Source organism: Lissotriton helveticus, chromosome 3_1 (genome assembly GCF_964261635.1).
Source record: "Lissotriton helveticus chromosome 3_1, aLisHel1.1, whole genome shotgun sequence".
In the NCBI taxonomy this organism is placed as follows: domain Eukaryota; kingdom Metazoa; phylum Chordata; class Amphibia; order Caudata; family Salamandridae; genus Lissotriton; species Lissotriton helveticus.
This window is the reverse complement of record NC_136061.1, coordinates 813,309,715-813,325,837: the sequence shown is the minus strand read 5'-3', so window position 1 is coordinate 813,325,837 and position 16,123 is coordinate 813,309,715. Positions and strand designations below refer to the sequence as shown.

Sequence of the window (16,123 nt, the reverse complement as noted above, 5' to 3'; positions counted from 1 at the left end):
AACCCTTGGTGAGTGAAGTACCTTATAAAGACAAGTTGGCTATCCAATTGGATTTTACTAGTACAGGTGCTCATAGCAGGCTAGTGACTTGTGACAGTACCCACCAAGGATACTGCACAGTAACCACTGACCGCCCTAGGATCTTACGAAAAAGGCCTGAAATGCATAACTCTTCTTTACCTTAAAGGAGGCACCCATTGTAGAAAAAAAAAAAATTTTAGTCCAGTCCTACTTCACTTACAATCATCAACAATAGGCTTTCTAAAATGTTGCTTTGTTTCATAATGCCAGCTTGTGTTTTTATATCTGTATTACCATTTATCACCAAAAGGACCATTTAATTGCTATATAAATCAGTACATGAAGGTGAAAAACACCTAAAAAAGTTGCATGTCAGAATATCATTAACAAAAATGTTGTCTGACAGAAGTATTGTGTCCTAAATATCGTCTACAAAAATCATTTGAATGGGGCAATATTTTTGTAAACAATGTTTATAACACAATATTTGTGTCAGATGATATTTTAGTTACACCATTCTGAAACTGAATTGCAATAATTTGAGTATTTAAACCATGACTCTATTGTTAAAATGGTTATAAACAGGCAACATAATTGCCAGCATAGTATTATTTAAAAAAAAAGGTATATTATAAGGCCTTTTTAGGTCAGGCTTGTAAACCAACCTTACACCGGACCTAATGTAGTCAAGAAAAAAGAGCTTTAAGAAGCACTACTGGATCTACTCTGTTTATTCCATTGAGGATAGCATTTAATTGGGCAGACATTTTATGTTTCTGATAAAAAAGAGTGCTTCATGCCTTGTGAGAAGCTTTATACACCAAGCAGCAGGACAGAATTGTTTGCGGTGACAAGTCAACAATCAACTCATATAGATTTGGTCTATTTTTATCAAAAGTTATGACTAAGACACTAGGCCTGCTGTATTTTGTGTGAAACTATATAGTAAAGCCAAAGGTCATTTAAGGGTGAATTGTTAAAACAAGGTGTTGAAATTCATAGACAAGTATTTATTTTCATGTAATCTCATATATAACCATTGTCGGCAATGACTTTGCTGTTGGTTAACTCTGAAAAAAACTAGGAGGAGGCGTTTTCCCATACTGATAATCCGTAACCCCCCTAAAAGGGTGTATTTTGTTTTGCCAACAAGCATTTTGTACCAATATATAATTTTATGACTGTATGCCTCATGGTTGCCTTCTGGGAAAGCTTACATACAAAACTGTAGGCCTGACTTGGCTTTGGTGACAAGCAAGGCAATAGGCCTGATCTGCTAATTATTAAACATTATGTTAAGACCATAGATTTCACTTATTTATTGTGAAAAGCATATGCTAAAGCCAAAAGGCCTTTGAGGGTGGATAGCTTTTTTTTATAACCAACTTTATTTAGAATTATGTGACAAGACATAGTACAACACAGTGCAAAAATGGGTCAATGCTCATGCATAGCATTACAGCAAGCCAAATTGACAATATTATATAACAATATACAGTCATTTTGACACACCATAATAGCTACACCATTTCCCCCATATGCGTTCATGTTTCTTGGGGCAGCTACGAGTCTCAAAGATCGGCTTCTGATGAGTGCACTAGTCCACCCCTGCACGGCAGCTTCTAACAGCTTGCGCCATATAAAGTTTCCATGCACTTTCCACATCCCATTTAACAACCAAGCAAGTCGTCCCCAGAAAAACATGTTCAGCTCTAGGGCCCCGTACCTCCTCCATTAACCCTAATAGCACAGTGTGGGCGTTAACTCCAGGGTGCGGCCTAGGACAGAGGAAAGTACTTGACCCACCTCTTCTCAAAAGGGCCCTAGCACCAGTCACTCCCAGGCCACATGGAAAAATCGGCCCTTGAGTAGCACACAATGCGCGCACACCGCTTGGGCATCGGGGAGCAAGTGTTGTAAGTGTCTCGGATGAGGTACATCGCATGCAGGTAGGTAAATTGAATGATATGAAGCTGTGTTAAAATCACCAACTCCCTAGGTGCCTAGGTGCCTCCCTCCATTCTTCTTCATCCAAGTCTCACACCCGGGACACCCATCCCTGCCAGGACTTCTCAAGGCCGTCAGGGGCATGGATCACTAGTGATAGATAAATCACAGAAGTAGCTCCTTTACCCAGCCGCCCAAGGAAAATCTTTGCTTCCAACAGACTGTATTTGGGCAACGAGTCATTCGGGAGTTCGTGGGCTTGCAAGGTGTGGCGCAATTGAAGGTACCGAAAGAACTGCGAGTTAGACAGGGAGTATTTGAAGTCCTGAAACAACATAATGCTCCCTGGCTTGTAAACATCTTCAAGGTACAAGGTCCCAATATGATCCAATGGCAGAAAACCATCCAGGGTCAACAGTTGACCACGCCACATTCCCCGCCATAAGGGGGTCATACTGGTCAGGTGATGATCCCAACCAGTGAGGTGAAGGGCTGCCATCCAACAGTTGAGAGACACCCACGTGCAAGAATGCAATGTACCCGGTAGACGCGCTCCATACAAAAGATCAAGCAGTCCAGCCAATGAATTTCAAACCAGGATCATCCCAACCCTGTGAACCAGTTGTTAAGTAGCACCAGGTGTGCTGCAAGGTAGTATAAGTAGATGTCCGATAAACCCAGGCCACCATCAAAGGAAGACTGGCGCAGTGAATGAAGTGCCACTTTGAGCCTACCAACAGCCCACACAAAGTTAGTTATCTTAGCAGTCAAGGAGCAGAACCATTTGAGGGGACAGGAATAGGGATAGTTTCCCAGAATGTACAAATAGCGCAGCAGACAGACCATTTAAAAAAAGGCCAATACGGCCCATGAGTTTCAATGGCAGATTGGCCCAGCGGCTGAGGTCACGATCACGCCGCAAGTCCAGCCACCCGAAGTTAAGTGCCCAGGCCAAATCTGGAAGAGGGAACATGTGAACCCCCAGATACTTAAAAGAATTATGGAGAGTAGGATATATAGATTCACCAAACCCATCTCAGAGCATTACCTCCACAAAGCAGGACTTGCCTGCATTAACCCGTAGCCTTGGCGCCTAACCATACAGCCGAAGGAATGTCAGACAACGGGTCCACAAGTTAAAAAAAAAAAATCTTTTTAATTGATTACGCTCAGTACAATTTCTTACACAATTATACATTACATGAACACATTCTTTTCCTCTCGTAAATACAGCATATTATTTGTATTTACACAAGCCCACATCAGCTGTTATTGTCGTACCCCTGAGAGACGGTAATCCTTATCTTCATATACATTCCATTGCCCGCCTTAACAGTCCCTTGTAACGTACATGTTGGTTTAAATTCCTCTGTGCATATTCCACTACCCCCATATTTTGTCCCATTTTCGTGGGCACCCTCTAGCTGCATAAATTACCTTCTCTGCCCCTGAGCACCAGTCTAAATCATCTTCCCAGTCCCTAATATCCAGTGATCTGGATGCCCCCCATTACCTGGCAATATTCAGTTTTGCCACTATAGCCGCTATTTTCAGCCAAATCATTACATACCTGGGCCACTTTAACTCACCCGTTACACACAATATTAACCATCGTGGTTCTAGTGGGATCTCCTCCTCAGCGACTTCCACCATTATTCTCGTTACTTCCTTCCAGTATTGGTCAATATACCTGCAATCCCAAAGAATGTGGAAGAAGGAGCCCACCTCCCCACAGCCCCTTGCGCAGAATTGAGATGTCCTCAACCCCACGGGTGCAGCTGTGTCATGGAGGCAAATGACCTGTGGAGGATAAGTAACTGGATTAGACGGAACCTGGCCCTCACCGACACTTCATGAGGACTTTGCACTGCCTCCTCCCAGTCCTCATCTTCCAGGAATCCCACATCTAATTCCCAAGCTCCTCTCAGGGGATCAACGGGTTAGGAGAGTTATATACTATTTTCTTATATGTAAGTGAGGTGGCTTTAATTTTCTTGTGGTCAATTAGTCTATCTTCCAATGATGAGTACTACGCCAGTGTTTCCTCTTCCCTGATATATTTACACAAGACGTGTCCAAACTGCAGGTATTGAAACCTTTCTGTATCGGCCAAGTCATATTCTGATTCCAGTGTCTCAAACTGAATCAGTGCATGTCCCCTCCAAATATCCTCAAGGGTATCAATTCCTAATAATTCCCATTTTTTTAATGGGGTCTACAATGTTGTGGACTTTTCAAGGACAGAAGCATATCATCCACATACAGCGCTATGCGGTCCTGAAGGCCAGTCCCCCAAAACCAATCCCAAACCTGGGCATCGCAGCATATAAGCTGCACCAAGGGCTCTATAACCAAAGCAAATAGCAGTGAGGACAGTGGACACCGCTGATGCGTACAGCATTCAATAGGAAATGTAGTAGACAAGACCCCATTCACACAGTCGGGGGAAGGTAGAGAAGACAGATCATTGGACGGACCCACACCCTGACCGACCTGGCAAAGAACTGCATCCGTAAAACCTCAAGAAACTGTATTGAACACTTTGGTGAAGTCGGTATACACTCAAAATATCGAGTTTTTAATATCGAATTAAAAATATAGAATGGACAGAATATAGACCACAAAAATATAGAATGGACAGAATACAGACAACAAAAATATCGAATTTGAGGTAAGTAAGTTAATATCAATTTTTTAATAATATCCAATTTTTAAAGTGATTTTTTATGTTAGTATATGTGTGAAAAGTGTATATTTATTTTATAATTTATTTTAATTAATTAATTTTATGGTATTTAATTTTTGAGTAATATAATTCTGTAGCGGGTTGTGGGGTTATAGGGGAATAGGGTGGGAAGTAATTTAATCATAATTAATTAAATATTTTTAATTATTTATTTATTGGTATTTATTTTTAATTAATTGTTATTTAAATTTATTTTTATTTGGTAATTAATTAAAAGATAATTGGTAATTAATTTTAATTAATTAATTAATTGATAATTATGTTGATTACCTACAGCAGCGCTCGCATTTGCAGCTGTCACCGGCGACTCTTAGCCTGTGATTTTAAATTCTCCCGTTTTTGTCTGTTAATTTGATTTATTGGTTCTGGGCACTTTCCCCTGGTTTTAACAAGCCTGGCCACGCACACCCCCACTGCTGCCACCTTACCTGCATTTTAATTGCTAAATTCACCGCATTTGGCGGGTCCTCGGCCCTTGTCTTGTCGGCGGCCATCTTGGGTGAGGGGCATAGATCGCGCGCTGTAGTCCGCTCTCTATTTCCTACAGGCGAACATAAAGGCAGCCATGCCGGCGCGCAGCGGTAACGCGCAGCGGGGACGCCGGACTGACGCCGGAGTTACGCCAGAGTTCAGCCCGTCTGTGCCCGTCCGGGCCCAGACGGGCTCAGGGCTGGTCCCCCTGGCCGACCCACGGGAGCCTCATGCAGCCTGTATCAGGTACACGAAGGAGGAACTAATGCTGTGGCGGTTTTCCCATCTTGCCTCATGCAGATTTGCCCACGAGAAGGGGCAACCGTTTCTGCCTTGTGGGGCTGGCAACTTAGGTCAGGAAATGGCCAGAGATAATTGTGCGTTATCAATGGCCTTGCTGAACTGCCGGTCCCTCCCTAGTCATGCGACAGAAATCAATTCCCTTATCCTTGATCACAAGCTGGACGCGCTATTCCTCACAGAGACTTGGATCTCCTCCTGCTCCGGCCCGGACATGGTCAGGGCACTTCCACCGGGCTTCCTTATATTCCATCTTGACAGACCATCGGGGCGGGGAGGCGGAATCGCCATCATTTACAGGGACACACTAACTTGCAAGGGCCAGGATGGTGGGATGAGCGACTGCGAGAGCTGCCAGTTCTCTCTACGCGTGTCGCCCACCGCGTCCCTGGCAGGTCTTCTCGTTTACCGCCCACCGGGGATCATGGGCAACTTCCTCAATTCTTTTCTCGAAACGGTCGCGCTCCTCGCCTCTTCCACTGCTAACCTCGTGGCATTGGGTGACTTTAACATCCATTTCGATGACCCTCACAACTCCCTGGGAGTCGATCTGCAGCGTGATCTCAAAGCATTCGAGATCAATTTGGCCAATTCCGGTGCAACACACGAAAAGGGACATCTGCTCGATCCCATCTTCTCAAATTCAGATTGCCTTCTAGCTCTGCCTGCGCTGCCTCTGCCCTGGACTGACCATTTTGTGATTCCGGCTCGGTGGCAGTATGATGCCCCAGTGGTATTTACACCTAGGGTATTCACGGTGGAAAGAGCCTGGTCTAGGCTCTCAGTGGATACCTGGGCGGCACATTTGGAGGCATCCCGCCCCGCTCTCTGGATGAGACTGTAAATGCCTGGCTGACCAACTCATTGAACATCATCCTCCCCAAGAAAAGACAACTTACTAGGGGTAGGAGAGTGGGATCAGCCCCCTGGTACACGCCAGAGCTCAGAACATTGAGGAAGGGCTGTAAGAGGCGGGAGCGGATCTGGAGGAAGGATTGGGGCGATGTGAGCCGGAGCGAATATAGGGAGGCCCTTAAGGCTTACAAATTTGCCATCAGGGCAGCGAAATCTGGGTTCTTTGAGGAGAGGATAGGTCTCTCTTCTAACTCATCGAAAGAGTCATTCAAGGTCATCAGAGAACTCTTGAAAACCCCCGAACCTCCGGTCTCCTATAACAACCCACGTGAGAAATGTCTAGAACTGGCCTCTTTCTTCAAACTGAAGATAGAAAACATCTTGTCATCCCTTCCCCGGTTAGCCCAGGAGCCATCTCCGGAGGGTATCCTAGGGGCTTGGCCCGAGGCGAGGACTGCAGAGCTGGTCTCCTTTGGACCAGTCACTGTGGACGAAGTTCTCGGGGCTTTGGCTTCTGTGAAGAGTGGGTCCCCTAGAGACCCGGCACCTATGAGATATCTGAAACAGGTAGCCCCTACCATCGGCGGCCCAGTGACGGATCTCATCAACTTATCCTTCACTCAAGGTGTGGTGCCCCCCAGCTGGAAAGGAGCGGTAGTCAAGGCCCTCCTAAAGAAGCCCAGCCTAGACCCCGCCGACCTCGCGAACTTCAGGCCTATTTCTTTACTTCCTGGCCTTAGCAAGGAGGCGGAAAAACTTGTGAATAGGCGCTTATCGGGCTTTCTGGAATCCAACTCCCTGCTGGGTGACCCGCAGACAGGCTTCCGCCCCGGCCAGGGGACGGACACCGCCCTGCTAGCAGTCGTGGAGAATGCCAGGAGCATTCTGGATTCAGGAGGATCGGTGGCAGTGATCCTCCTGGACCTCAGTGCGGCATTTGACACCGTAAACCATCAGGTGTTACTCCAGCGACTGTCGGGGGTGGGGGTCACCGGGACGGCTCTGGAATGGCTCGCGTCCTTTTTAGAGGAGCGCACGTTTGAGGTCTGGGAAGGCCACGAGAAGTCTACATCGCTCCCTCTCCAGTGTGGTGTGCCACAGGGCTCATCTTTGAGCCCTACATTGTTTAACATCTATATGGCCCCGCTGGAGAGGGTGGTACTTCCACTGGGAATTAAGATCATCAGCTATGCTGATGATACCCAGTTGGTGGTAGGGCTTCCCCAGTCGGCGAACCAACCCGATCAGTTGCATGCATGCCTGGCTAAGATCTTCACCTGGATGTGCAACTCAGCCCTCAAACTCAATGGTTCTAAGACCGAACTGATGATGTTGGGGAACTCTCCTCCTTCCCTGCCCCTAAGCAGTTGGCCTAGCTGTCTGGGAGCGCCACCTACCCCTAAAAAGGAGATTAAGAGCTTGGGGGTGTGGCTGGAGCAGGACCTTTCTTTTAAGACACACGCCAAAAAGACCGCAGGCGTGTGCTTCGGCCTGCTCCGGTCAGCCCGGAAGATCCTACCCCTCCTCCCGATGGCTACCAGGAGGCTTCTAATCCAGGGGCTTATTATCTCCTGCCTGGATTACAGTAATTCGCTGTTTCTGGGGGCGCCAGAATCAACTTTGAACAAACTGCAGCAAGTACAAAACGCCGCTGCCAGGCTTCTGACAGACCTTCCCAGGTGGCAATCAGCCCGCCCGGCGCTGAAGGCGCTTCACTGGCTCCCAGTCAGAGAGAGGGTGAAATTTAAGTCACTCTGCATGGCCCACAAAATCTTGCAGGGGAAAGGGCCACCTATCCTTCGGGGTATGGTTCAACCCTACAAGGCCCCCCGCGCTCTCCGCTCAGACCATCAACATCTCTTGCAAGTGGCAAGAGCAAGAAAGGCCAGGACTGGCGGTAGAAGATTCTCCGTCAATGTGGCAGTCCTGTGGAACTCCCTTCCGCCTACCCTTCGTTCTGAAACCAGCACCCTACGTTTTCGCAAAGCCCTAAAGACTCACCTGTTTCCTGCCTAACGAGTTACTTCTGCTAGGTCCGCCCTTTCTGGATAAGCGCTGGGATGCCCAAGGGTAACCATGCGCGATACAAAACTCATTAATAATAATAATAATAATATAGGGGAATAGGGTGGGAAGTAATTTAATTGTAATGAATTACATATTTTTATTTATTTATTGTTTTTTTGTTGTAATTTTTTATTATTTTTAATTGTTAATTAATTAATTGGTAATTGGTAAATAATTTGTATTAATAGTTAATAATTTTTAATAATTAATTTTTCTTTGTATTTTTAATTGATTAATTATTATATTATATAAAATTGTTAATTACTTTTAATTAATTTGTAATTGGTATTAATATTTAATTTATTTTTATTCATATATGAAGTATTTACTTTCCCTACTGTTGCACTCTCTGGAGTGGGAATAGCAATTTTTACCCCTACGCTATCCAACACTTTCCCTACTGTTGCACTCTCTGGAGTGGGAATAGTAATGTATGCCTCTACGCTATCCAACACTTTCCCTACTGTTGCACTCTCTGGAGTGGGAATAGTAATTTTTACCCCTACGCTATCCAACGCTTTCCCTACTGTTGCACTCTCTAGAGTGGGAATAGTAATTTTTACCCCTATGTTATCCAACACTTTCCCTACTGTTGCACTCTCTGGAGTAGGAATAGTAATTTTTACCCCTACGCTATCCAACGCTTTCCCTACTGTTGCACTCTCTGGAGTGGGAATAGTCATTTTTATCCCTACGCTATCCAACACTTTCCCTACTGTTGCACTCTCTGGAGTCGGAATAGTAATTTTTACCCTCCTGTTTTTCAACGCTTTCCCTACTGTTGTACTCTCTGGAGTGGGAATAGTAATTTTTACCCCTACGCTATCCAACGCTTTCCCTACTGTTGCACTCTCTGGAGTGGCAATAGTGATTTTTACCCTACCGCTATCCAACGCTTTCCCTACTGTTGCACTCTCTGGAGTTGAAATAGTAATTTCTACCCCTACGCTATCCAACGCTTTCCCTACTGTTGCACACTATGGAGTGGGAATAGTAATTTTTACCCCTACGCTATCCAACACTTTCCCTACTGTTGCACTCTCTGGAGTGGGAATAGTAATTTTTACCCCTACGCTATCCATCGCTTTCCCTACTGTTGCACTCTCTGGAGTGGGAATAGTAATTTTTATCCCTACGCTATCCAACGCTTTCCCTACAGTTGCACTTTCTGGAGTGGGAATAGTAATTTTTACCCTTCCGCTATCCAACGCTTTCCCTACTGTTGCACTCTCTGGAGTGGGAATAGTAATTTTTACCACCACGCTATCCAACGCTTTCCCTACTGTTGCACTCACTGGAGGGGTAATAGTAAATGTTACCCTTTCCACTATCCTACGGTAAAAATATTGTACATTTTTTATTAATATTACGTTTATATATATGTATTAACAAATCAATCGTATGTTTTTTTTTTACTTACATTATTTATTTATTAATTTTAAGGTTATTTAAGTATTTTAAGTATGTTTAAGTTAATTATATTTATTATTTCATTAATTTTTATTTAATTTAAATCATTTTAAAAAAATCTATATTTTGACTAACTATATTTTTTACATCGATATTTTTGATTCGATATTTTTGTACTTACCTGTTTGGAGATAGGAGTTCGATATTTTTGTATTCTATATTTTTACCTTGATATTCTTGTAGTTCTATATTTTTGGCATCGATATTGTTTCAGTGATCCGGTGAAGTCAACTAGCATTGAGGATAGTGGCGTGTTTACTTGCCTTATTCTTTATTTTAATCTTATTTTATATTTGTGATCTTGTTATGTTTGTTATTCTGTAATTCCATTGTGTGTGTCACAGTGTGGGTAACTTTGTAGGAATACTGAGCTGCAAGCTGTGTGTGTAGCTCCCGCCGTAATGATTTTTCTACTTTTAACATTTTTAAGTCAATATTTTTTAATTTGCCCAATCACCTACCCCAGTTCTCTCTCCGCTCGCTCTCCGGACCACATCGGGATTCTTCCTGATTGAGTGGAGAGAGCGAGCAAGCTAATTTCTTCCTCCCCCCCCGCACTTCCGGTTCGTGGAACTCTTGGGTTGTCGGGCTAGTCGGTTACAGTCCTACTATTTAAGGACCATGGCCCTGCAGAAGCGCAGACCGTTTGCGCCCAGCCGTTGCCAGGAGCCATGACCCCTGCCCCTTGCAATACCAACCCCTTAAATAGATATACTAATTCTGCGGCTGAACTCAAACACATCAACCAGCTTGCGAACACGGTAGGTGACGTAATTAGTTGTCACATGAATGTTCTCTCTCCAAACCTCCCAACTTGGTATGACCGTTTACTTGCAAACATTGCCATTTCCAGAGTCTTAAACAAAAACCAGGGGGGGGGGGTGCAACATACCCCCCGAGACAGTGTAGACGACTATGTGTCTGAATTAATCTCTCCAGTGAATCCTGGTAACCAGGTTCCGTGTAGCTCTACTCATAGTTGGAGTGCCTTTTTAATAAATGTAAGATCTTTGCCTAAACATGCCACTGAAATTTGGGATCTAATGAATTCCCACTCCCCGATGTGGAGGTACTGCTATTGTTTATAAAGCGTCCCTGAAAATTGCTATTATAGATACTCTCTTGGATGATATGATAGGGAGCTGTTTTTTCAAGATGGAAATTACACCCCAGGATTCCTGGAAAGGTGCCTGAGTATATCGTCCTCCGGGCCTCTTAAGGACTTTTCTTTAAAATTATTATTATGATTTATTTATTTTTAATTTCTAAGGCGCACAGCTACCCCTCGGCGTTTCCTGGCACTGGCCAGATAGGAGAGCTGAGAAAACTAACAAGAAGAACCAAGAGATGAAGAGCCAAGTCTTCAAACCTTTAAAGAATAGGCTGTAGACAGTTTCCTCACAAAGTGAGCATGGTAAAATATTCATGGGAAGTATTGTTCCCTATGTCATCTCTACCAAACCATTTCTTTTATAAGGGGACTTTAACAACCATAGTGAAAGTATAAAGAATGTGGACGCTGCCCAGTTCCTGGCAGGCATGTCCTCCCTAGATTTGGAAAAGATTAATACCGGACCTACCCACTCTGCAGGTCATACTCTAGATATTATTCTCACTAACACATCCCATATACACTCTGACACCCCCCCCCCCTTTCCGGTGGTTTGGTCTGACCACTTTTTGATTAATTTTCAGATTAACAGTAACCAACTGATTGCCACCCCTATCCCTCCCATTGAGAATTGTAAGAGACAGTGGTACAAGATTACAGAAGACGCTTTCGCAATGCAAAGCTCAACAAACTCCATCAAGCTATAATAGCAGCTATGGATAGTCTAACTCCACCTAAGAAACAACAGTCCAATTCCCAAAGAAAACATGCAGCCAGGTTCACTCCAGTACTTTGTAGGGAGAAATTAAATTGTAAGAAATTGGAAAGGATTTGGCGAAAAACTCAAATGCGGGCAGAGAAAGAAACGTATAAAATGGCTGTAACCTTCGACCACAAAAACATTAAGATAGCTCGGAAAAAACATATTTCCTTGCAATTAAGCCAAGCGGGCAGTTCTATTAAGGAACTTTACAATATTGTTAAATCTTTTACATCCCCGATTGCCTCCACTAATCCGCCCCCTGCCTCTCAAGCTTTATGTGACAATATTTCCAATTTCTTTGAAGAAAAAATCAACAAAATATACAACAAATTTTCTAGAGACCCTGGCTCACCTCACTTTTCCACCCCACTCTTTTCAGCTCCCAGAATGAAAGATGCCGTCTTAGCAGACTTTCCCCGATTGCAGGTTTCCAAAGTGGAGGAGATGCTAAAAACAGCCAAGTCAGGTTCTCCTATCGACATTATGGCAGCTAGAATATTTGCCTTATTAGAAAAGCATCTTGCTCCTTCAGTTTGTGCTTTACTAAATCTATCTCTGAGAGAGGGGAAATTACCCCATGTATGGAAAGCAGCTCAAGTGCTTCCAATTTGTAAACACGCATTTGCAATGCAATAGGTCTCGCATTTGCGCGACTTTAAGCTATTGGCATTGTAAATGACAATACCTTTTATTTATGCTTTAAAACGAAAACAAAAATAAAAGGCATTGTTATTTGCAATGTCAATAGCTCAAGCTTGCGTAAATTTGAGGCCTATTGCATTGCAAATACTTGTTTATATTTGGATGCTTAAAGAGCACAGGAAAGCCATGAACATGCCATGTTGTGGCTAACACTGGAAGCCTACCATGAACATTCAGAGCAGCATCGAATAGTGGTGGGCAAGGGCTTGCGAAGCGTGACAACGAAACAGAGAAAGTTCCGCCCTCTTCTTTGGATTTAAAATAAATAAATAAACATAGGTGTTGATTAGTAGACTGGAGACAACTCTCGTCACAACAGTAAATGGTAATAAAGCGCGTCCTAGTCACGTATTGAAGTTCTGTGTTTATTTATGTCTGCCTCCTCAGTTTCAACTCGACACATGTTAAGTTACTCTTGTGGTTTTTTTGGGGCAAATTTTAATTTTCTTTCTTTAAATCGGGCCATTATATCAAGCTATTACTGGACTACTTACTATCTATTTGATTTAATCACTACTCTTTCCGAGGAACCCAGGTTAGCATGGTTTGTTGCCACAACACACAGCTTTTCGATTACAATGTATAGACGTCCATCCAGTCAACTCGTATAGATTCTTTGTACTGATTTTGTCAGCCCTCTGAAAGGTATATTTACCGTAAGTATACTTAATTCTTTTTTGTACTGACTCTGAAATAATCAGCATATTTAGTTTAAATAGCCTTCAATTAAATGCCCAGCTAATCGTAACAAGCAAACTAGCATTGATCTCCGTGCTTGTCATCCCTTGATGACTGTGGCTATGAATTGGGTACACTGGAATCCTGCACCTTACGCTTTCTCAGGCAGCGAAAATCGCCATAGTGTAAACTGCAGTTATCCCCCGCAACCCCCCTCCTTCCCAAATCTGACGTGTAGGAGCCTCTTGTGGACGTGCCATGGCTGAGAGTTGATATGCTGCTGAGTCACTGAATGTGCTGCCAGTCTCGTTGTTCAGCGCCGCATGTGGAGGCTTTTAATTTATTCCGATCCTTTGGACTTGAGTACAGGCCTCACCTGCAACTTGTTTACTTGCTTTTATTTCGCCTTATCCAAAAATACTGAAATGGCTGCAGCTGCTGTCACTTCAAAGGCAGACACATTGTCTGATATTGTTAGAATGCACTAGAAGTAAAGCGAATTGCCAGAAGCAGAAAGGTGATTTATTTTTGTTTTGTCTGTTCAGTCCTTTTATCAACCTTTGACTTATCTTTAAATGTAGTGTCAAATAAGCTAGTTAAGGCCTGAAATGCCGCACTCTCTTAAATAAAGCACAGTGGCATTAAAAAACAAGCGTGTGCGCATAATGCGGCAGCAGGGGGGAGGAACGGGGCCTGCGCGATTCACTTGCGGGAGAGATAATTGCGCTCTCTCCCGCAAGTGAATCGCCACACGTGCACACATTGCCATTGAAGGCAATGGAACGTGTGCCCGCTTTTGGCTCAAAAGCCGTACCGATAACTAAGGGTCCTTTTGCCTCTGCAGGGCATGCACGCTGCGTAGGCGAGACCTAAAAAGACAATGCCCCTTCAGCAGAGCTATCCAACTATCGGCCCATTTCACTTCTTCAGCTTCTGAGCAAACTTCTTGAAGGATATATTAACTTGAACATATAGAATTCCATGCCTGTATGGACCACTAGATGTCTGGTTTCAGACCAAAATATTCTACTGAATCCACCCTCATTGGTGTCACGGACTTCATCAAACTTTCCTTGGACAATAACAAGGCAGTATTGTTAGTGCTGTTGGACTTGTCAGCAGCCTTGGATACTGTATCCCACCATAAACTACTTCAAAGACTCACTGAAATTGGTATTGAGGGGCCTGCCCTTCAATGGCTTTGTAGTTTTCTGGAGCAACGCACACAGACTGTTAATTTGGGGCCCTTTCATTCTTGTGCTGAAACTCTCACTAAGGGGGTGCCGTAGGGCTTGTGTCTCAGCTCCACACTATTTAACGCATACGCGGCCCCCTTAGCAAAAATTATTATAGATTATGGATTTGTTCCTTTTTTGTATACGGACGATACCCAACTCCTTTCATTTGATAACAAATCGGTTGCGACAAACATCTTTTTGCTGAAGGCATGCAAGCAATTTCCAATTGGATGGCGAAGAATTTTCTCCAGTTTAATGCCGATATATCTGGAACACTCCCTGTCTATGAGAGATGATATATCAATGACCTCAGACACATGCTTTTATATGCTGAAGCTTTTACGCAGAGTGTTTCTTTTCCTTCCTCTATCAGTACGTAAGACCCTGATTCAAGCCCTGGTAGTCAGTTGTCTCGACTACAATAATGTCTTTTTGGCAGCAGCAAACAATGCCGTGCTAAACAGGTTGCAAGTTGGTCAGAACACAGCAGCGTGTCTGGCTCTGAATATGCCCCCTGGAACTGTATCCCTCCCATTGGCTCCCCATTCATAAAATAATTAAGTTTAAAATCTGCTGCTTGGTCCACAAATCAATTAATGATACAGGTCCCATATATCTTGCAGAAAAACTTGTTCATTACCTGGCAAGCAGATCATCTCTGCACTCTGGAGAGAACGCTCTGCTTGTTATCCCTCAGTTTAACAAACTTCGCTGGGGTGGCAAATCCTTTTCCTATCTTGCCCCTCGATACTGGACCTCGCTTCCTGTTCACCTACATGAGTGCCTGCATTTTCTGAAGTTCAGGAAACTCCTGAAAATAATTAATAGCCTGATCCAGCCATCATACCTTCGTCTATAGCACGGAGATACCCCTCCGGGTGTTAGTCCAGCACTTTATAAATGTATCATTCATTCATTCATTCATTCAAAGGGCCAGAGTGATATCAAGGTCTGTGGCCCAAGACAACGCCACATGGCCCCATCTAAAACAGTGGCGCGTGCTAAGGCCCAACATAAATCCACAATGATCTGAGTGAACCAGATAAGGTAGGGTGGATAGCTTTTAAATTGTGTGAACGCTTTTACCCAGGTACTGTGCTACACAGAATTTCACATATTACAGTATAGTAGGTAAAGGTTTTGTTTTTGATCACCCCCTATAGGAAACCTAGAGAGGGTAAAAGATTTGACTTTGGTAATTGCTGTTGACCCTCCGAGGAAGGGTTATATAATTTGCCTTGCCAACAGTAATTTTGCACATATTTGTAATTTTATGACTACCTGCCTGATGGTTGCTTTGTAGGAAGGCTTATGCTGAATACAGGGTCTATACTGGTTATGGTGTGAAGCCAATGATAAAGGTTATATGTCTGATTGGTTGATTGGAAAAAGTTATGTCAAATCTCATTGGTCTGCTCCATTTGTTATGAAACGTTACAGCAAAAGCAGTAAACCATACTTTTTATAATGAAATGCATATGCTCAATCTAATAAAGCTTTAATGTTGGTGTAATGTTTGCATGTGTGTTTGTGTGTCATGTCTGCCTGTGTGTGTCTTTGTGTGTGTGTGTACACGCTACCCCTGGTAAAGACAGAGACTGAGCCTTCAAGTTAGGCAAATCTGACTCTGCGTGGTTGCAATAAAAAAAAGAATAAATAATCTATAGACATGTAGCTAAAAACCGCTCTAGAAAATAAAGTAGTTGTTTTACAAAGCATTTACGAGCACGGGAAGTAGTACTACAGGTGTACTC

The 16,123-nt window shown here is 43.6% G+C and overlaps 1 protein-coding gene across 1 annotated transcript in view; it reads right to left on the bottom strand.

Moving 5' to 3' along the window:
• Positions 1-16,123, bottom strand: part of VWCE (von Willebrand factor C and EGF domains) — a 584,388-nt gene that overhangs the window by 53,915 nt on the left and 514,350 nt on the right. The gene's annotated exons all lie outside the window — the stretch shown is intronic.